Source organism: Cervus canadensis, chromosome 11, assembly GCF_019320065.1.
Source record: "Cervus canadensis isolate Bull #8, Minnesota chromosome 11, ASM1932006v1, whole genome shotgun sequence".
Taxonomy (NCBI): Eukaryota; Metazoa; Chordata; class Mammalia; order Artiodactyla; family Cervidae; genus Cervus; species Cervus canadensis.
Window position 1 is genome coordinate 43,193,521 of NC_057396.1, and position 23,938 is coordinate 43,217,458.

Genomic DNA, 23,938 nt, shown 5'->3' on the forward strand with positions numbered 1-23,938 from the left:
ATTTCAGGGGAAATGCTTTCAATTTTTCACCATTGAGGGTGATGCTTGCTGTGGGTTTGTCATATATAGCTTTTATTATGTTGAGGTATGTTCCTTCTATTCCTGCTTTTTGGAGAGTTTTAATCATAAATGAGTGTTGAATTTTGTCAAAGTCTTTCTCTGCATCTATTGAGATAATCATATGGTTTTTATCTTTCAATTTGTTAATGTGGTGTATTACATTGATTGATTTGTGGATATTAAAGAATCCTTGCATTCCTGGGATAAAGCCCACTTGGTCATGGTGTATGATTTTTTTAATATGTTGTTGGATTCTGTTTGCTAGAATTTTGTTAAGGATTTTTGCATCTATGTTCATCAGTGATATTGGCCTGTAGTTTTCTTTTTTTGGCATCTTTGTCTGGTTTTGGAATTAGGGTGATGGTGGCCTCATAGAATGAGTTTGGAAGTTTACCTTCCTCTGCAATTTTCTGGAAGAGTTTGAGTAAGATAGGTGTTAGCTCTTCTCTAAATTTTTGGTAGAATTCAGCGTGAAGCCATCTGGTCCGGGCTTTTGTTGCTGAAGATTTTTGATTACAGTTCGATTTCCTCCTTGCTTGTGAGGGTTCTGTTAAAATTTCTATTTCTTCCTGGTTCAGTTTTGGAAGTTATACTTTTCTAAGAATTTGTCCATTTCATCCAAGTTGTCCATTTTATTGGCATAGAGCTGCTGGTAGTAGTCTCTTATGATCCTTTGTATTTCAGTGTTGTCTGTTGTGATCTCTCCATTTTCATTTCTAATTTTGTTAATTTTGGTTCTTCTCTCTTTGTTTCTTAATGAGTCTTGCTAATGGTTTGTCAATTTTGTTTATTTTTTCAAAAAACCAGCTTTTAGCTTTGTTGATTTTTGCTATGGTCTCTTTAGTTTCTTTTGCATTTATTTCTGCCCTAATTTTTAAGATTTCTTCCCTTCTGCTAACCCTGGGGTTCCTTCAATTTCTTCCTTCTCTAGTTGCTTTAGGTGTAGAGTTAGGTTATTTATTTGGTTTTTTTCTTGTTTTCTTGATGTAAGCCTGTAATGCTATGAACCTTCCCCTTAGCACTGCTTTTACAGTGTCCCATAGGTTTTGGGTTGTTGTGTTTTCATTTTCATTCATTTCTATACATATTTTGATTTCTTTTTGATTTCTTCTATGATTTGTTGGTTATTCAGAAGCGTGTTATTACACCATGGAATATTACTCAGCCATTAAAAAGAATTCATTTGAATCAGTTCTAATGAGATGGATGAAACTGGAGCCCATTATACAGAGGGAAGTAAGCCAGAAAGATAAAGAACATTACAGCATACTAACGCATATATATGGAATTTAGAAAGATGGTAACGATAACCCTATAAAAAAAAAAAAAAAAGAGACACAGAAATACAGAACAGACTATTGAACTCTGTGGGAGAATGTGAGGGTGGGATATTTCAAAAGAACAGCATGTATACTATCTATGGTGAAACAGATCACCAGCCCAGGTGGGATGCATGAGACAAGTGCTCGGGCCCGGTGCACTGGGAAGACCCAGAGGAATCGGGTGGAGAGGGAGGTGGGAGGGGGGATCAGGATGGGGAATACGTGTAAATCTATGGCTGATTCATATTAATGTATGACAAAACCCACTGAAATGTTGTGAAGTAATTAGCCTCCAACTAATAAAAAGTTAAAAAAAAAAAAAATAAAACCAGTTCTGTTGACTCAAAAAAAAAAAAAAAAAAAAGAAGAGATATGTTTCACATTAATCATCAACAATGACTTGAGACTAAAATTCCAAATGATTTCAGCAAAATTCAGTGTTCTAGTTATCTATGCTTTGTACAAGCACAGAGTGTAAAACAATACCTATTTTATCACTCTCACAAATTCTGAGGGTCAGGAATTCAAGAAGAGTGCAGTGGAGAGGTTTTCTTTCTACTCCATGTATCTGAAACCTCAGCTCAGGAGCCTCAAATAGCTGGGGGTGATCAAATTCCCAGGGTTGGAATCACTTACAGCCTTGGTTCCTGGACTGATACAATTTCAAAGCTGGGCTCAGCTGAGATTGCTGACTGGAACACCTACCCATGGCCTCGTCATGTGGCTTAGACTTCTTTTTGCATGACGGTGGGATTTTTAGTGGGAGCATCCAGGGACCAAACGTTACAAGAGGCACAAGTGGATGCTGGATGTGTTTTCCTGGCCTGGACTTCTGTCACAGTCTATTAGCTGTAAGTGAATCACTAAGGCCAGCTCAGATTCAAGGTGGTGGGCAGTAATTAGATTCAACTTCTCGATGGGGAATTTCCTGGTTACATTGCAACAGAGTCTGAGGGATGGAGATGTTGCAGTCATCTTTGTAATATGCCACACCCAGTGAGAAGCTTGATAGGGAATAAAAGGAACAGAAAAATGCTTTACGTTCTTATCTTGAGCTTAGTATTAGAAGGACAAAACACTGAATCACTACTATATGATTTGGAATAATACAGAAATATAAAGTTGAAAGTGTCCCTAAAGTTATGAATATAATAACCAGTCAAGCAGATAAATCTGGTAAAACTTCTAAGTCAAAGAAATGGATATATAGGGAGATCTTTCCTAATAGCTCAGTTGGTATAGAATCTGCCTGCAATGCAGGAGGCCACAGTTTCATTCCTGGGTCGGGAAGATCTGCTGGAGAAGGGATAGGCTACCCACTCCAGTATTCTTGGGCTTCCCTTGTGGCACAGATGGTAAATAATCTGCCTGCAATGTGGGACACCGGTGTTCAATCCCTGGGTCTGGAAGATCCCCTGGAGAAGGGAAAGGCTACCTTCTCCAGTATTCTGACCAGGAGAATTCCATGGATTGTAGAGTCCATGGGGTTGCCAGAGTTGGACATGACTGAGAGATTTTCACTCATGAAATGGATCAATTCAGCAAAAGTCAGAAGTAAAAAAAACAAACAAGAAAACATAATGAAAATAAATGATGACAAAGGCAGCCACAAATATGGAATTATGATAAATGTGGCTAGGCTGAATCTCCCTACTTAAGTGGTAAGTCTCTCAGATTAGGTTAAATAATAAAGATGCAGCTAATGCTGAGAGTTGGACTATAAAGGAAGCTGAGTGCCGAAGAATTGACGCTTTTGAACTGTGGTGTTGGAGAAGACTCTTGAGAGTCCCTTGGACTGCAAGGAGATCCAACCAGTCCATCCTAAAGGGGATCAGTTCTGGGTGTTCATTGGAAGGACTGATGTTGAAGCTGAAACTCCAAACTCCAAACACCTGATGCGAAGAACTGACTCATTGGAGAAGACCCTAATGTTGGGAAAGATTGAGGGCAGAAGGAGAAGGGGATGACAGAGGATAAGTTTGTTGGATGGCATCACTGACTCAGTGGACATGGGTTTGGGTGGACTTTGGGAGTGGTGATGGACATGGAGGCCTGGCATGCTGTGGTTCATGGGGTCACAAACAGTCGGACACGACTGAGTGACTAAACTGAACTAAACTGAATGCCATTTTGAAAAGAGAGGCCCAAATTAAAATATCAACTGGATATGAAAATAAATGTGTGAGAAAAGATAAATAGGCAATTAAAAATAAAATAGTGTGACAGTATTAAATTCATATAAAGCAAAACAAATGTGTAGATGTAATATACATGACAAAGAGGAATAGTTCATGAAGATTAAACAGCATAATTAACTGCTCTGATCTTTCTGTCATGTCAGACATTTTGCTGAGACTCCAGGTTGCATGTTGGATGTTCATGTATTTTTGAAAAGAATTGAGAGACACATCACCACAGCAATTGTTGGCAATGATCTGCAATATGGGCTCCTACACATAGACTCACACTGTGTAGAATTGTTTTCGATCAGAATCAGTGGCCACTGTCCAACAAGAGTGAAGCAGGAGCTCCTTTTGGAGGAAACTTGTAGCCTTTGTTCTTGAGTAGGTTTCTAGGCATAACTCTTAGGCTGGCCTGTCTCACATGGTGGACTGCCTGCCTGCAGGCCTGCTGTGCTGCCCAGCAGCTACTTCCCTGGTGGGGTGAGCTCATGGTTTCTGATGTTGTTTCAGTCTGAGTGTTGTCTTCCAAGAAGTTGTTTTCCAAGATGGACTCACATGCATACTTCCTGAGGTCTTTCTCCGGACCGTGGTCTAGGGTATTTTCTTTGTACAAATGATTCAGCAGACTGTGTTATGCTTCTCTGAATCACTGCATCATGGATAAAGTGTTTATCAAGAATCTAGCAGAGGAAATGGCAACCTACTGTAATAGTCTTGCTGGGAAAATCTCATGGACGAGGAGCCTGAGGGTTATGGTCTATGGGGTCACAAAGAGTTGGACACAACTGAGTGACTGAGTACACCCACACATCTTGTACAGAGCTCTGTACTAAACTCAGAGAACATACAAAATGATCAAGGATCAGAGTTCTTGAATGCAAAAGTGTGTGTTTTTGTTAGATGTTCAAAAAATAAAATTAGATTTAAATAACTGGTTATTTGGAACTACTTTTCTAAGGCATTTCTGGGGCCATTTTCTTCTTTTCCTAGGAAGAAAATTTTGCTACACAATTAGATAATTTTTTCCCCGTGAATATATCATATCTCAAAGCATGTTTTCTTTATTATCTCTTGATTATCTGATTGTCACAGCAAGCTGTGATTTCTAACATTTTTTTCCTGTTAAGAGACAAAGGCAGATTACAACCCAGGTCTATTAAGAGCTAAAACTTCTGATTATTATGACTTTTAAGTTGAAGAACTGAAGCATAGTGAGGTTTCATAAGTTGCTCAAAATCATGCAGAAATTTTGGAACACAGCAAGACTAAGAGGGAGAACCGTGGGAAGGTTATGCAATCAAACTTCCGATCTCTTGAATCCCAGCTCTCACGCTTGATAACTACTGGCAGAGGCAAGTTCTATAATCCCCGCCCCCCCAACCCCTCTTCCACTACCCCCCCTCCCCGGTCCACGAGGACTTCCCTCGTGGCTCAGATGGTAAAGCATCTGCTTACAATGTGGGAGACCCGGGTTCGATCCCTGGGTTGGGAAGATGCCCTGGAGAAGAAAATGGCAACCCACTCCAGTACTCTTGCCTGGAAAATCCCATGGGTGAAGGAGCCTGGTAGGCTACAGTCCATAGGGTTGCAGAGTCGGACACTACTGAGCGACTTCACTTTCACTTTTCACTTTCCCTCCACCCCCAGTGCCCCAGTTTCCTTAGTTGTAAATTGAGAATAATATTGTACCAGCCTCACAGGGTTGTTGTATTAAATCAGATGATATATATGTATATATAAATGTAATATCTAATATGTATGTCTCAGTTTTTTGGCCTATAAGAAGTACTCAGCACTTATTATACATTAATTAAAAATAATACTTATTATAGATGCTATTGAGGTTTTCTGGCACAAAACTTTTCTCTGTCCCTTCTTAATAAGCATATATTTAAAACTTTTTCTTGTTATGCAAATTACATAGGAAAAACACAAATATCTAGCAGTTCAAGTAAATTTATATGAATGTTTTTAAGGACTCCATTTTCTATTAACAGTAATGTTACAATGAACTCGTGAATACATTTTTGCTTACATTGAAACTATTTCTTCTGGCTATTTTTCTCAAAATAGAATTATGAATAAACAAATTTGAACATTTATGAACATTTGATAAATTTTGTCAAATTTCTTTTGGGGACATTTGGATCAATTTACAGTCTTAGTCACTGTGTAAGAGTATCGGTCTCAGGTAGACACAGAGGACAGACATGTGGACATAGCAGGGGAAGGAGGAGAACTGAGAGAGTAGCACTGAAACATATACATTCCCACAGGTAAAACAGATAGCTAGTGTGAAGTCATTGTATAACACAGGGCACTCAACCCGGTGCTCTGTGACAACTTACAGCGGTGAGATGGGGTGGGGCCAGGGAGGGAGGCTCAAGAAAGAAGGGACATACGTATACTTCTGGCTGATCCATGTTGTAAAGCAATTATCCTCCAATTAAAAATAAGTTAAAAAAAGAGTATCAATCTCAGGGTGGCATCAGTTGTCAGGGACCTTACATTTTTCTATTCTTATGTTATATTAGTAGGAAATTTTATTGTAATTTCCTATGTATATTTTAATTAGTGAGACTGACAGTGTTTATGATTTTATTGCCCATTTTTTTTTTCTAGTAAGAGATAAAGGCAGATTACAACCCAGGTCTATTGAGAGCTAAAACTTCTGTCCTTACCTAACACCTTAATAGCCTTCTAAAACTGGAGTTGGATTTCCTTAGTAGTGGAGTGGATATGAATCTACCTGCCAATGTAGGGGACATGGGTTCGATCCCTGATCTGAGAAGATTCCACAGGCTGAGGAACAACTAAGCCCCTATGCCACAACTTCTAAGCTCAAGCTCTAGTGCCCATAAGCCACAACTAATGAGCCTGTGTGCCACAACTCCTGAAGCCCACGCACCTCGAGCTGGCGCTTCACAACAGCAGAAGCCATGGCAACGAGAAGCCCGTGCAGGGCAATGAAGAGTAACCTCCTCTCACAGCAACTAGAGAAAGCCCGTGTGAAGCAACAAAGACCCAGTGTGACAAAAATAAAATAAAATTAAAAAAATAAAATGAAGTAAAACTGGAGTTAATTGGTTGACTCGTCTTCATGCAGCCCAAGCAGCCTCTGGATGCTCAGTGTGAGCTCACGCATCCTAAGTGCATAGATCATGGGGTTGAGTGCAGAGGGATGATGTTGTGTAGCACATTGAGGAGTACAGGGATAATAGGAAGCTTTTTTATCTGCAAGGTGTGTGTCAGATAGCACAATGACACCTGTGTAGAGGAAGAAGATGAGGATGATGTGGGAGCTGCTGGTGCTCAGAGCTTTTGACATTACTTCTGGTGATATCAGTCTCAGCACAGAATCAAGGATTAAAGCACAGGAAGAAACAACCAGAGGCATGTCACTCCCTGTCAGGATCCATGCTAAGATCAGTTGGTAAAATTTGTTCACAATGATGTCATCACAAGCCAGGTTGGCAACCCCCAAGTTAGAGCATAGGCAGTGGTCAGTTTCATTCCTGGAATAGTAATGTCTCTGGACAGCCAGTATAGGCACTGGGATGGTCAACAGGCTCTTCCTGAGCGCCATGAACCCTGTGACTTTGACCAAAAAACCTTTAGTGACTATGGAGAGGTATTGAAGGGGGTGAGAGATGGTGTGTATTTGTCCACTGCCATGCAGAGGAAGATAGTAGATTCCATGCAAACGAAACAGTGGATGGCACAGATCTGAGCAAAACACTTAGGGAGGTGAATGGCCTTGGCATCAAACCAGAAGATAGTCAAAATCTTAGGCATGATGCTGGTAGCCAGGCTAATGTCCACAGCTGTCAATATGCCCGGAGAAAGGTCATGGGCTCATGCAGCGAGAGCTCATGTTGGATGGTGATCGTGATGAGATGGGTACCAAAGACTAAAAAGTAGAGCATAGCCAGGGGCAGGGAGAGCCAGTGCTGCCAATCATGAGTGCCTGGGAGCCCCATCAAGACGAACTGGGAAATCTGGAGGCTGGAACTGTCGGTAACACTGGTAGTAGTATCTATGGGATAGGTGCCCTATTCTTGGTTGTTATTCAGTCACTCAGTTGTGTCTTACTTTTTGCGAATCCGTGAACTGCAGCACACATTTCCCTGTCCTTCACCATCTCCTGGAGCTTGCTCAAACTCAGGTCCATTGAGTCAATGATGCTATTCTTGGTGGCTGTCCATAAAACAGAAACAAGAAAGAGGTTGCATTTGAAAGTTCAGTTGAGGGTCCTGATTAGAGACTGCCACCAACGACATAATTTCTTTTATTCATGAATGACCCCCAACTTTCTTTTGGCTCTGGGAAATATTCCACAGAGGAGCAATAAGGAAAGCCCAAGTTAATTCCAAACAGAAATGTTTGAATACCTATTTGTCATCACTACTTGTATGTCTACATGTCCAACTATATCAACAATAACCAATTATCTGTTATCTAACAGATAACAAATATTAATATTTTTTACTCCCTTTTTTTGTTTTATATTTAAGCAATTATATCCTACAAAATAATTTTCTATCTTGCCTTTGTCTCTTAGTAGTATGCTCTAAGACATAAAATAGGCAGTAAAAATTTACTGCATGGATGAATAAATGAACCATGATTTTTAAGTATCATTAAAAGCGATGTGAAATCTCAATTTCTGTATTTCTATATTTGGCTCTTTCATATATTGTTCAGCAGTATTTTACTTTTCAGATTATTTCCTTTGAGTAGAATTTCAAAAATGATACAAAGGTGATCTGTGCAAAGGGCATATCATGTGTGTGTGCTCAGTCCCTCAGTCATGTCTGACTCTTTGCAACACCATGGACTGTAGCCTGCCAGGCTCCTCTGTCCATGGGTTTCTCTAGGCAAGAATATTGGAGTGGGTTGCCATTTCCTCCTCCAGGAGATCTTTCCAACCCAGGGATCGAACCCAAGTCTCCTGTGGCTCCTGCATTGGCAGGCAGATTCTTTACTACTGAGCTACCTGGGAAAGGGCATAGCCATGTTAAAATTTTACTTTTAATAGTATTCTGATATTCTTAGTGTCACACATGCAGATGGGAAAAAAATCAAATAACATTAAAAAGTAAAACAATGGAAAGTAAGACTCCTGTGTTTGGGCCTCCCAAATCCCTTCTCTTTCACCAGAGGCAGCCAGTAATACCAGTTTTTGGGGAATCTTTCTAGAGATAGTTTTTGCATCTATAGTTTTTGTATATATTTTCTCATAAAAGACAAAAACAAATGTTAGCATACTAATCATTCTCTTCTTATTGTTTCCTCTTCTTTTCTTTTTTAACTTGTCTCAGAGACCACTCCATATCATGTTATAGATATGCCTCATTGGTAAGTTGAATGATTTTGTACCACATAAACGTCCGATATCTTAATGAGAACTTTTGAAAGGCATGCAATTTTTTTCCAGTATTTTCTATGGTAAAACATGATCCAATAAAAGTACTGTTCATATATATTTAAACATATATGTAAGTTTACCCATAATTTCCACATTACTGGGTGAAATGGACCAAAAAAAATGATTTCAATTGATAATTGCTAAACTGTCTTTCAAAGAGGTTTTTCTACCCCTTTGTGACAATATGGGCTTTTATATTTTTGACAAACACTGAAATGTTGCTTCATAGATACACAGTAATACTTTACACATCCAGAATTTGTTTATGAGTGTCTATTTCATCACATCCATGCCATAATTAAAAATTTCAATTTAAAAATCTTTATTAATAGAATAAGTAAAAATTGATATCATAATTTTGGTTTACCTTTCTCATCATTGTTTTTTGAACTTTGACCAATTTTTTAACTTTGACATTTTAAAAGATCTTTTTCCCCCATTTACATACTTAGGTAATTTTCTATTTTGGCTTTATGTACAGCCCATCCTTTATGTATATGGCTTTATGTACAACCCATCTGCATCATGATGCAGAGTACATCATGAGAAACACTGGGCTGGATGAAGCACAAGCTGGAATCAAGATTGCTGGGAGAAATATCAATAACTTCGGATATGCAGATGACACCACCCTTATGGCAGAAAGCAAAGAAGAACTAAAGAGCCTCTTGATGAAAGTGAAAGAGGAGGGTGAAAAAGTTGGCTTAAAACTCAACATTCAGAAAACTAAGATCATGGCATCTGGTCCCATCACTTCATGGAAAATAGATGGGGAAACAGTAGAAACAGTGACAGACTTAATTTTTTTTTGGGTTACAAAATCACTGCAGATGGTAACTGCAGCCCTGAAATTGAAAGGCGCTTGCTCCTTGGGAGAAAAGTTATGACCAACCTAGACAGCATATTAAAAAGCAGAGACATTACTTTGCTGACAGATCCATCTAGTCAAAGCTATGGTTTTTCTAGTAGTCATATATGAATGTGAGATTTGGATGAGAAAGAAAGCTGAGTTTCCAAAAGTTTCCTTTTGGACCATAAAGGAAATCAGTCCTGAATATTCATTGGAAGGACTGATGCTGAAGCTGAAGCTCTAATACTTTGGCCACCTGATGTGAACAGCTGACTCATTAGAAAAGACCCTGACACTGGGAAAGATTGAAGGCAGGACGAGAAGAGGACAACAGAGGATGAGATAGTCAGATTGCATCACTGACTCAACAGACATGAGTTTGAGCAAGCTCTGGGAGATGGTGAAAGACAGGAAAGCCTGGCATGTTGCAGTCCATGGGGTCACAAAGAGTCAGACATGGCTGAGTGACTGAACAACAACAGATAACTAAATCATTGTTGCAGCCCTATTCAGTAAATAAACCTTCCCATTACTTTGCAATGCACTTTTTTTGTCAAATATTAAATTCAAACATATTCAAGGATCATTGCCTGACCAGTCAGTTTCCTCTGTTTTTAATGCCAGTACTAATTGAATTAATATATTTACCACATGATGGAGGAGGATTTTACTAATAATTTTGGACAATTTTTTCAATTAAAAAAGACTGGTTTTATTATATTGAAACATACAAAGTAATATGGAAGAACTGATTATCTTTATCCCATTGATTCTTTCCATTCAGAAATTTAATGGAAATTTCTGTCATAAGTGTCATAAGTAGTTTTAGAATTTTTTACCTTATATTTCTCTTTTATCTCTTTATCTTTCCAAATTATTATTATTTTAAAAACCTTCAGATCATTATTGCTTTCTAAAACATTTCACAAAACATAACTATTTTACACTACTGCTTTCCAAAGCTACTAATTATTTAGGACATTCTCCTTGGTATTGTTTTTTTTTTTTTTTCAGGAAGATGCATTGCTAAAATTTCACTGGGATAACTTTAATTAATGTAAGCTCTTATTTATATTTTTCATCCTTTAAAAATGTTTATAATTTTCTAAACAATATAAAGAAACACTGATGGTGAACATCCTTGTCTAGATCTGGACTTTAAATAGAATGCCAATGGAGCTTTCCTCAGTGTGGTGCTGTTGAGTCAGTTCAGTTCAGTTCACTCACTCAGTCATGTCCGACTCTTTGCGACCCCATGGACTGCAGCACACCAGGCTTCCCTGTATATCACCAACAAGCAAGTTTGAGCTTGCTCACACTCATGTCCATTGAGTCAGTTATACCCTCCAATCATCTCATCCTATGTCGTCCCCTCTCCTCCTCCCACCTTCAATCTTTCCCAGCATCAGAGTCTTCTCCAATGAGTCAGTTTTTTGCATCAGGTGGCCAAAGTATTGGAGTTTCAGCTTCAGCATCAGTCTTCCCAATGAATATTCAGGACTGATTTCCTTGAAGATTGACTGGTTTGATCTTCTTGCAGTCCAAGGGACTCTCAAGAGTCTTCTCTAACATCACAGTTCAAAAGCATCAGTTCTTTGGCACTCAGCTTTCTTTATGGTCCAAACCTCACATCCATACATGACTACTGGAAAAACCATAGCTTTGACTAGAGGGACCTTTGTCAGCAAAGTAATGTCTCTGCTTTTTAATATGCTGTCTAGGTTGGTCATAACTTTTCTCCCAAGGAGCAAATGTCTTTTAATTTCATGACTGCAGTTACCATATGCAGTGATTTTGGAGCCCAAGAAAATAAAATTTGTCTCTGTTTCCATTGTTTCCCCATCTATTTGACATGAATTGATGAGATCAGCTGCCATGATCTTAGTTTTTTGAATAGTGAGTTTTAAGCCAACTTTTTCACTCTCCTCTTTCACTTTCATCAAGAGGCTCTTTATTTAGTTCTTGACTTTCTGACATAAGGGTGGCATCATCTGCATATGAGGTTATTGATATTTGAATCCTTTTTGGATAAACAGTTTTAACTCTTTTGGTGATTTTAGGTCTAATTCTTGATTTGGTTTTTTAAAATCAGAAATGAGTGAATTAAATCACTATCTCTGTTCAGGCTCTTGTATCTGTAATTTAAACAGAATGCTGTCCTGCTTTCACCATCCTTTCAGCATTTATTGCATGCCTCCCCTGTGTCATGCTCCAAGAGGCAGCAATTCTGGGACTCTTTCCTCCGGGAGGGGTTTCTATTCTTTCTAATATGTACACTTCTCTCACTGTTTTTCAGACCTCAAGCCTTTGTCTTTATACAGATCTTGAGAGAAAAGAGGGCCAGAATGGCAATGATCAAACTAAGGAAACAAAGTGAGAACATCGAGTGAGGAGGAAGAAAGAGGCTGGACAACCAGAACAGAGCTAGCACACACGGCAGGAAATCAGCCTCCTCCTCTCACCTCGGCTTCCTGGTCACTCCCTGCTAGGAGGTCTTGGAGAGATCCTCTGCATATGGAACTGCCTTCTGTTGCTGTTGTTCAGTTGCTCATCATGTTGACCCTTTGTGACCCCGTGGACTGCAGCACCGCAGGCTTCCCTGTCCTTCACTATCTCTCGGAGATTGCTCAAACTCCTGCCCATGGAGTCAGTGATGCCATCCAACCATCCCAGTGAGTCAGCTCTTCGAATCAGGTGGCCAAAGTATTGGTGCTTCAGCTTCAGCATCAGTTCTTCTGATGAATATTCAGGGTTGATTTCCTTTAGGATTGACTGGTTTGATCTCCTTGCTGTTCAAGGAACTCTCAAGAGTCTTCTCCAGGACCTCAGTTCAAAAGAAGCAATTCTTTGCTGTTCAGGCTTCTTAATGGTTTCTGTTCTCTTGGCTACACTCTTGCTTTTGCTGCAAAGAGTACATCCTTTGCTCTCCCCTGGCACCTGGGTTGTTGCATAGATTGGAACTTGGAGGTGCCCTGGATCCTTTATTTTACTCCCTCAGTCCTCCAAGAAGCTCTCGCTAATCTTTTTTACTGTGTGCATCAAAACTTGATGTTTTCTCACTGTAGCCTGGAAAGGCCTTCAACAGTCTTAGGAGCATATCAAGCTCATCTCAGGGAAGAGACGTACTCAGGCCTCAGTCCCTTGGGAAGCACTATTAGTACTCATCTCTGCTGATGAAGGTTTAGAAAGAGGCGTTTTTCCATCTGTATGACTCCACCAAGGCCGGCCCCTCCCCGCAGACACAATTTTCTTCACCCTCCATAGGGACTATTTTCCAGAAGATGTATTCTCTCTGTTTTGTGTTTTATTACCATTTCTTCTCTCATGGGTTATCTCTCCCATATAAGAGCATGTTTATACTTCCTCTCCTAGATACATTCTATCTGACTCCCCCACCCCCAGATCCACTTGCTCTGTTCCCAGAGAGGCTAAAGTCTATTGCCTCTGGATGTTGTTAGGTTTGGCTAATAGGAAGAACTGGCAGTTGATCAGAAGCAGAAGAAGGACAAGTTGAGGGATTTATCCCTCTGAGTTGTCCCTTACAAGTCCACTCACTGTTCTGTAGTGCCTGGGGCCTCTCCTAAGGCCACTGCTCCCATGAGGTGATTCCCTTGATGACTCTGTCAATAGTGAGCTCTCCATTGCTGTCCAGCCTAGGGAGGGTAATGTCTTTGATGTTACCAGCCCTGGTGTATTTCGCCACCCCTGCTTTATTATTATTGTTTCTAACTCTTCCCATGTATTTTGACTGTTCTCTTCATTATACTCTCTTCAATCTTTCCTTTTGCATGTGTCATCTGTTTCCTGTTAGGACTTTGACTAATATACCTCCTGATCTCAACTTTCTCCCACCTTGCACCCTTGTCCTAAATTTGCTCCCTCTCTTTCCTTTCCTACAAATTCCTAAAGCATTTCTCTCAGTGTAGCTCCCAGTTCCTTACCTCTCATATTCTTTGAAATCTACTTGAGATTTGTATTCTCCTATTTTCCTACTAAACCAAAATGTATCAAATTTTAAAAACTTTTTATTTTGTACTGGTGTGTAGCCAATTAACAATGTTGTGATAGTTTCAGGTGGACTGCAAAGGGACTCAGGTTTGATTCATGGGAAGTAGACAATGAAACAGTTGAGGGTGCAAGAAGTTTATTAGGTATCAGAAACCATGGAAAAGCAGGGAGAAGGAAAGACTGGGTAAACGGAGAAGTAGATTGTGATGCAGGTGTGAGAGGGCCTCAGTCAACTGACTCAGAGCTCTAGAGGGGATAGAATAACATCTTTCTCCAAATGACACAAGAATATGGGAGGTTGTTGACACCAGTGGATATGACCAGTGGATATATATGGCACTGGAAAGCCAGAGACAAGAATTTCCATGGATATTTTGATATGGCACTCAACCTAATCTTACAAATTGATACTTTCCCACATATTTGTTAATAAAAATACCTAAAGAGAAGAATCAGATTGATGAATTTAAGCTATGTAAGCAGTATATATTATAAGGCTATAATAATTGACACAGTGTAGTACAGGAAAAAGAAAAAAATATTATTAAAAAGAAGAGAGAGCTGAAAGATAAACCTACATGTATGTGAACACAAAGCAAAGCAGTGTGGGAAAGCGCAGTCTTTTTTCTAAAAGGTACAAGGTCTATAGGCTGCCCACAGGCAAAAGTAAACCTCGATCCCTAACCACATAAAAGTAATTTTGAGAATAAATGTGAAAGGCTAAAAACAATAAAAGCTCTAAATGATAGCATAGAAGAATATATTCATAACCTTGGGGTAAATGAAAATTTCTTAAATAGCTCATAAAAAAGGACTAAAAGTAAAGGAAATGATTAATAAAACTGGATTATTTTTTACCTAAAATTTTTCATTTCTCTTTAGTAAATATTTAGGCATGGACACTCCAATGTTCATTGCAGTACTATTTACAAAAGCCAAGACATGGAAGCAACTTAAATGTCCATCGACAGATGAATGGATAAAGAAGATGTGGTGCATATATGCAATGGGATATTACTCAGTCACAAAGAGAACAAAATAACACCATGTGCAATGACATGGATGGACTTAGAAATTGTCATACTGAGTGAAGTAAGTCAGAGAAAGACAAATGTCATATGAATTACTTCTGTGTGGACTCTAAAAAAAGGCTACAAACGAACTTATCTACAAAACAGAAATAGAGTTACAAATGTAAAAAATAAACTTATGGTTACCTGGGAGGGGTTGGGGGGGGATAAATTGAAAGATTGGGATTGACACTAGCAAACTACTGTATAAAATGAATAACTAATAAGGACCTATGGTGTAGCACAGGGAACTCTATTCAATACTCTGTAATGTCCTATATGGAACATTAGAATCTAAAAATAAGTGGATATATATGTATATTTAACAGATTCACTGTGCTGTACACCTGAAATTAGACAAGTTGGAAATCACTTATGTTGTTCAGTTGCCGAGTTATGTCCAACTCTTCGTGACCCCATGGACCCCATGGACCCCACTCCAGGCTTCCCTGTCCCTCACTATCTCCTGGAGTTTGCCCAAGTTCAGTTATATCCCAATAAACATTTTTAAAAACTCAGGCATGGAGTTGCTGGGTTATGTGGTAAACATATGTTTAATTTTATTAAAGTGCATCTACCAAATTGTTTTCCAAAGTGGTTCTACCATTCTACATTGTTACCAGCAATGTAACCCTAACCCTACCAGGCTCCTCCATCCATGGAATTTTCCAGGCAGGAGTACTGGAGTAGGTTGCCATTTCCTTCTCCAGCACTTGGTATGGTCAGTGTTAATTTTAGCCATCCTAATATGTCTATCATTGTAAGTTATTATGGTTTTAATTTGCATTTCTTCAATGACTAATGATATTGAACATCTTTTAATATGCTTCTGACCTTGTTGGCTATCCATGAGTCTTCCTTTGAGAAGTGTTCACATATTTTTACTGTTTTTGAGTTGTCTTATTATTTCTCTGTATAATTTCTTTACATAATCTGGATTCAAATCCTTTCTCAGACCCATGCAGTGCAAATATATTCACCAAGTCTGCAACTTACCTTTTATTTTTATTTATTTATTTGGCAGAATCACTGAACTTTGTTCCATTTGGCCCCCAAACACACTTTTAGGGGCCTCAAATTATCTTTTCAAAAATAACTAGGCATGTGAATTTGAACGTTCCCCAGCCCCAGGTGCCTTCCACCCTTCAGTTCATCCCAGGAGCTCCAAGGCGGAAGTTGAGTCTGTCCCCCTCGGGTCGTTGCGAAGCGGCTCTGCTTCCTGGGGTGGGGGATGGAGGTGTGGTGCTGAGGTGAATGACGGCGATGTGCCAGCGCAGGGGCCTCTGCCGGCCGCCCTCACATGGTTGCACAGCATGAGTTTTATTTCCTGGCCATTTTATAGAAGACTTTCGACTGTATTCCCAGCACTTCGGATTTGGACACCAGGTCATCGAGCTTCCCGCCTCACTCTAATAAAGACTCCATGGTGCTGGATGATCTTGGTCTCATCCAGTTCAGCCTGCACTTTAGTTATGGAGTCAGCCTCTCGGGGGTCCGGTGTCTACTGAGGTGGCTGCCCAGGCTTGTGTATTTGTACTGGATGGTATCGGGGGAGCCAACTGGCCAGTCTGTCATGTGGACCTGCTTGGAGAATTCGTCTAGTACCTTCTCTAGCAAGGTAAAAGACCCCCAGGATGGATGCTCAGTCAGCAATGACCGCTTCTGCAAAACTCTCATTTCTCACGAAGACGTGGCACAGATATTCTTGTTCGACAGAAGCTTGGCTTTCTTTTGCAGAGTACTCCACAATCAGTTAGCTTGTGAAGGCGGTGAATTCCTAAACGCTGGACCTTGGAATAAACTGAAGGAGGACACATCGTATGCGGCTTTGAGCAGCACTGCCTTGGACTCGCCTTTGTACGGGACGCTTAGGCTGTACGGCTTCTTGGCGCCACGCCCTCAGGTCGGCCACCCGCCTGGCAGTGGCCTGGGCTCATAGGGAGCAGCACTGTGCTGCCCCTCGAGGGGCCGACAGGTCGGCCACCTGCTTCCTTCTGCCTTTTCTTTCTTTCTTTTTTCCCCCTTTATTTATTTATTTTTTTTCAGTGGGTTTTGTCATACATTGATATGAATCAGCCATAGATTTACACGTATTCCCCATCCCGATCCCCCCTCCCACCTCCCTCTCTACCAGATTCCTCTGGGTCTTCCCAGTGCACCAGGCCCGAGCACTTGTCTCATGCATCCCACCTGGGCTGGTGATCTGTTTCACCATAGATAGTATACATGCTGTTCTTTCGAAACATCCCACCCTCGTCTCCCCCCACAGAGTTCAAAAGTCTGTTCTGTACTTCTGTGTCTCTTTTTCTGTTTTGCATATAGGGTTATTGTTACCATCTTTCTAAATTCCATATATATGTGTTAGTATGCTGTAATGTTCTTTATCTTTCTGGCTTACTTCACTCTGTATAATGGGCTCCAGCTTCATCCATCTCATTACAACTGATTCAAATGAATTCTTTTTAACGGCTGAGTAATATTCCATGGTGTATATGTACCACAGCTTCCTTATCCATTCATCTGCTGATGGGCATCTAGGTTGCTTCCATGTCCTGGCTATTATAAACAGTGCTGCGATGAACATTGGGGTGCACATGTCTCTTTCAGATCTGGTTTCCTCAGTGTGTATGCCCAGAAGTGGGATTGCTGGGTCATATGGCAGTTCTATTTCCAGTTTTTTAAGAAATCTCCACACTGTTTTCCATAGAGGCTGTACTAGTTTGTATTCCCACCAACAGTGTAAGAGGGTTCCCTTTTCTCCACACCCTCTCCAGCATTTATTGCTTGTAGACTTTTGGATAGCAGCTGCCTTTTCTTTCTTAATGGTGTCTTCTGATGAGCAGATTTAAAAATTTTGGTAAATTCTAATATATCAATTTTTATTTTATAGATTAAAATAAAACTATAAAATTGCAAAATAAAGCCAATAAACTATAGTTTAAAATAAAACACACATCCTTTGTGTCCTATTGAAGAAATTTTTGCCTAACATAAGGTTGCAAAGATTTTGTCCTATTTTTTCCTAGAAAATTCATAATTTTAGCTTTTATATTGTATTAAGATTTTTGGATTACCTGGTCCAGAGGATGTGACTGCTGATTGATTCCTGAGCTAGACCTGGGCAATCAGAGGATCCTCACTCCCTCCCTGTCCTTGGAATGGGTGCTCCACCCACCATTACCATAGCCAGAGCCATTTTCAAGGATGCAGCTTAGAGAGAGTGTTGTTGAGACTATCTGAGCAAACCCACTTAAGATCTCTCTATACACTCATAAGATTCTGGCTGGTGGTGTGGAGATTTACTCATCTTGTGGGTGCCCAAGACAAGCCTCCTAAGTAAATTCCCCGGCTTATTATACTTGCCACTTATCGGGGGTGGTCTGTATCTTCAGTTTCTACTTGGTCCCCATGGAGGAAGTTTATGTTTTTTATATGAACATCCAGTTGTTTCAATACCCCTTATTGAAAAGTTTATCCCTTTCCCATCACAGTACCTTGACACATTAGTAAAAAAATAAGTCAACTGATTATTTATATATGTGTGTGTGTATTCTGAACTCTTTTTGTTCCATTGAGCTATTAAACTATCCCTTATGTTAATATTACACTGTAGATATTACAATGTAAATTGTAGAATTATAATTTATTGCAGATTTACAAGACATTATCAATGTCTTGATAATGTAGATTTACATTTACTATGTCTTGAAAGAAGTCCTCCAACTTTGATAATTTCTGAATTGTTTCCAAAATTATTTTTGTTCTGTTGGGTCTTTGCATTTCCGATAAGTTTGAGAATAAGTTGTCCAATTTTTACAAACAAAAAACCTTCTGGGATTTTCAATGAAATTGCATCACATTTATAGATCAATTTGGGAGACTAGACACCTTAGTCATATTGAGTTCTCCAAAAATGAACATAGCATTTCTCTTCATTAACTTAAATCTATAATTTCTCCCAGCTATGTTTTCTAATTTTCAGTGCAGAGACTCAGATATAGTCTATCAGATTTATTCCTGAGTATATTATATATTTTGATGTCATCATACATAATAATTTTATGAATCTAATTTTCCAGTTTTTCATAGCTATTAATACTGTGGAGAGTGCAGAAAATCTATTTTGTGTTGACTTTATCAAATGACCCTGCTAAATTCACTTAATAGTACAGATCTTAGGTTTTTCTGTTTACAGTCATGTTGTATTCAAGTGATAATCATTTTACTTTTTTTCCCACAAATGCTAAGATTTTATTTTATATGTTTTTCATCATTTATTTTGTTAATTTGATGAATTAAATCAACTTTTTTGAATGTTAAACTATCTTTCATTCTTGGGCAAGCCCCATCTCAGTTCAGTTCAGTTCAGTTGCTCAGTCATGTCTGACTCTTTGTGAACCTATGGACTGTAGCACACCAGGCCTCCCTGTCCATCACCAACTCCTGGAGTTTACTCAAACTCATGTCCATTGAGTCAGTGATGCCATCCAAACATCTCATCGTCTGTAGTCCCCTTCTCCTCCTGCCTTCAGTCTTTCCCAGCATCAGGGTCTTCTCCAATGAGTCAGTTCTTTGCATCAGGTGGCCAAAGTATTGGAGCTTCAGCTTCAGCATCAGTCCTTCCAATGAATATTCAGGACTGATTTCCTTTAGGATGGGCTGGTTGGATCTTCTTGCAGTCCAAGGGACTCAAGAGTCTTCTCCAATACCACAGTTCAAAAGCATCATTTCTTCGACGTTCAGCTTTCTTTATAGTCCAACTCTCATATCCATACAAGACTACTGGAAAAACCGTAGCTTTGACTAGATGGACCTTTGGCAAAATAATGTCTTTGCTTTTTAATATGTTGTCTAGGTTGGTCATAGCTTTTCTCCCAAGGAGCAAGTGTTTTTTAATTTCATGGCTGCAGTCACCATCTGCAGTGATTTTGGAGCCCAAAAAAGTAAAGTCTGTTACTGTTTCCCCACCTATTTGTCATGAAGTGATGGGACCAGATGCCATGATCTTAGTTTTCTGAATGTTGAGCTTTAAGCCAACTTTTTCACTCTCTTCTTTCACTTTCATAAGTTCTTTGCTTTCTGCCATATGGGTGGTATCATCTGCATATCTTAGGTTATTGATATTTCTCCCGGCAATCTTGATTCCAGCTTGTGCTTCATCCAGCCCAGTGTTTCTCATTATGTACTCTGCATATAAGTTAAATAAGCAGGGTGACAGTATACAGCCTTGACATACTCCTTTCCCTGTTTGGAACCAGTCTGCTGTTCCATGTCCAGGTCTAACTGTTGCTTCCTGACCTGCATGCAGATTTCTCAAGAGGCAGTTCAGGTGGTCTGGTATTCCCATTTCTTTAAGAATTTAAAGTTTGTGGTGATCCACACAGTCAAAGCCTTTGGCATAGTCAATAAAACAGAAGTAGATGCTTTTCTGGAACTCTCTTGCTTTTTTGATGATCCAGTGGATGTTGGCAATTTGCTTTCTCGTTCCTCTGCTTTTTCTAAAACTAGCTTGAACATCTGGAAGTCCACAGTTTACATACTATTGAAGCCTGGCTTGGAGAATTTTGAGCATTACTAGCGTGTGAGATGAGTGCAATTGTGCAGTAGTTTGAACATTCTTTGGCATTGCCTTTCTTTGGGATTGAAATGAAAACTGACCTTTTCCAGTCCTGTGGTCACTGCTGAGTTTTCCAAATTTGCTGGCATATTGAGTGTAGCACTTTCACAACATCATCAAGCCCCATCTACTCATCATCATTTTTATATATTGTTGAGTTTGATTTGCTAATCATTTGTAATGGATTTTCATATCTCCGTTTATGAGGGTTATTGACCTGGATTTCCTTATTTTGTAAGTCTCTGCTTTTGTTATCAGTTAATACTGACCTCATAAAATGAGTTGGAACATGTTCCCTCCTCCCCTATTTTCTAAAAGTTTGCATAAGATTATTGTCTATTTTTTAATTGACAGTATTTATCAGTAAAGACTTGATCCAATTTCCTCCTTTTTACTCCATTGCCACAGATTTCTTCTAGGATTTCACTAATTCTTACTCATTCTGATATCATGTCTTTCTTCTCATGCCCAGAATATATGCAAGAAATCTACTAAGTCACTAATCTATTATCATCACTGCCCTGCTTAAACAACTTCCTTGCTCATTGTGTTGTCTTCCTTGACCTCTTATTTAACATGTAGTGTTATTCAGCAGAGCACTTAAGACCTGTTGCAACCTGGATCCAACTTCCCTCTTAAATCTCATTCCTCTCCACTAATCCTTCAATTTTCAGTTCTTGACTATTCATCAAGAATTCCATACTTTAGTAGTTTTGGTGGCTTTAATGTTAATGTCTGATCCTGAAATATTCTATTTTCACTTTTCAACTTTCCTTTTAATATTGTCTCATTAGTACAGCCTTCCTTGATTCCCACAGGCATAATTAGTTTCTGTCTCTCCAAGGTGTTTCCATCTCTCCAAGGTGTGGCCACAGAAATCTCTGCTTGTACCTCTGCTTGCCTTTGGTGATGCTTTGCTTTAGCTTGATGTGTATCTTTCACCTGACTCTAAAAATCCATATTTCTTTCTTTCTTTCACAACCCTTAAGAGGAACTCAAGAAATACTTTTATTGATCTAGATTATTGATCCAAATCCTCTTGAATATTCTTGGAGCTCTGGTCTTGTCCTGATCTCTTGATGTTTTACCCAATTTCTGAATTTAGGTGAGGATTTGAGGATTTCAGTTAGATGGTCCATGTTTACATTAATCTAATGTTTTAATTTTAATAGTTTTCCTTTTTTGGGGGGCAAAGGGCACATGGCTTGGAGGCTTTTAGTTCCCTGACCAGGGGTTGAACCTGTACCCTTAGCAGTGAAAGCATGAAGTCCTAACCACTGGACTGCCAGGGAACCCCCCAACTTCTCTATTTTCTGAATCTTAAGTTCTTTCTTCAGTTACTCATTCTCCCCTTCAGTTCCACTCGGATTGACCTTTGTATTGCTCCTGCCTACTCATTCCTCCTCCAATGAGGTTCTAACCTGATGTTTTCTAACTTATAATACCAATATCCTGAAGTTTCAGAGATATCCTAGCATCCTGTAAGATAGAATGATCTGTCCTAGGCTCATTGTTACCAATCTTGGCTTCAGTGTTAGCAAGTTGAGTGCTTCACGTTAAGTGTTCATAATCTTGGCTGTACCTAAAATGACACCTAACATGTCTTCTTCCCTCTGGAAGTGGGTTAGTACCCTTAGAACACAGCTTTCCTAAGTGGATGAACTGGTCTGGGTAATGACCATTTCCAATCAAATTGTGCTATTCTCTTTTAATATAACTTGTGTTAACCTCTATCTTTCTAATTAGGGGTTATCTTTCTGAAGACATACAAGTCTGGCCAAGTCCCGAACTACAAGTTTTCATGTATTTGTTCTTATTTTTCCTTTGGCTTCATAAAAAAAAAAAAAAAAACCTTTTTCCTTCAAAAAACAAATGGCTTTTTCCTTATTGGATTTGAAGAATCCATGAAGAGTCATGCATACCACCACACATGTCCTTTTATGTACACACTCAATTTTTCCAATCCTTCTCAATCTAATGCAATGTCCAGATCCTCTATTCACTTGAATATTCTCTCATAGATTAATCTGGCACCACTTAAAGGAGTGATTTTAGTGACTGAGTTGAGTCAGGTGTAGAGAAATTTAAGAAGAGACAGAAATTTAAGAAGAGACAGAGCTGAAGGTAATCTCACTAAGGTGAGATAAGATATGGATGGCAATACCTACAGGACTTGGCCTGCCCTTGTGTCTGCCATTTTGAAATCTAGCACAGGAGACATTTGGCACTTTCTCCAGCCTTATTCCATGGCCAGACTCTCTCTTCTTATAAAGTCTGTCACTTATTAATCCATTCTTCCTCTCATGGTTCCACCTGTGTCATGGGGTCATATAGGTAATATTGTAGCTGGTCCTGGTGTTGTTCCCCCCACCCATCTCCCTGCCCTCCTCTTACCTTCCCTAAATCAGGTTGCTTGGCCATCAAATTAGGTGGTCCCATTTCCCATCACAGGACATCTCTCGTTTCTTCTGGTTGCAGGCCCTTAGCCCTCTCTTGACATGGCACCCTGGAGTATGATGTTCAAAACATTCCCCATTGGGGCTATTCCCTGAGGACTCAGTATTAAGAAGAGACCTTGTTAGACCTTTGTTTGAAGAGGGAGCAGAGTACTAATTGGTATCTGGATGGTGGGAGTTTCACTTTGGATCCCTATAGGCAGAGCCTGAAAAGGTACCCATTAAATACCCTGTTCTTGGGACCTTACTGGTAGCTTAACTTCTCTCATCCCTCTGAAGGTCAGTGCAGCTCTTTGGTGAGTAATGTTTAAGGGTAGGCCCAAAGAAGAGAGATTCATATAGGCTACATCTACAACTTAATTTTCCCCCCAACCTTCCCAGATCTGGATAATCTGGTAGGCTGTCTGGGGGTAAAAACGCATTGTATTGATATCAGTAGGGAAAAGGGGAAATATCACCAATACTGATGATTTGCATCATCAGAGATCTATCTAGACCTTTTGTGTTGTATATGGGCTTCTCTGGTGGCTTATGTGGTAAAGAATCTGCCAGCAATGTGAGAGACCCAGGTTTGATCTCTGGGTTAGGAAGATCCCTTGGAGAAGGGAATGGCTACCCACTCCAGTATTCTTTCCTGGAAAATCTCATGGACAGAGGAGACTGGCAGATTATAATCCATGGGGTCGCAAAGATTTGGGCACGACTGAGTGACTAACACTTTCACATTGTGTCATATACAACAGGGGGAATTGGGTGTGTGAGAATTACTTCCTCCATAGCAGGCAAACATCCTGTTGGTTCTGGCTCAACAGTAAGTTATTTATAAGTTGGCTTCTCCTTGAAGCCTGCAGGGTGAGCCTTAGGGAAACATTTATGGAGGCCCCTAAATCTGCCTCCAGGAATCCTCTAGCTCCAGAATTCTTAATCTCATTTTACTACTTCCC

At 39.6% G+C, this 23,938-nt stretch overlaps 2 pseudogenes; both read right to left on the reverse strand.

Annotated features, from left to right (window-relative positions):
• Positions 1–6,644: 6,644 nt before the first annotated feature.
• LOC122449253 lies at positions 6,645–9,077 on the reverse strand (annotated as a pseudogene).
• A 7,140-nt stretch (positions 9,078–16,217) lies between these two features.
• Positions 16,218–23,416, reverse strand: LOC122449254 (annotated as a pseudogene).
• Between the last annotated feature and the right edge of the window lie 522 nt (positions 23,417–23,938).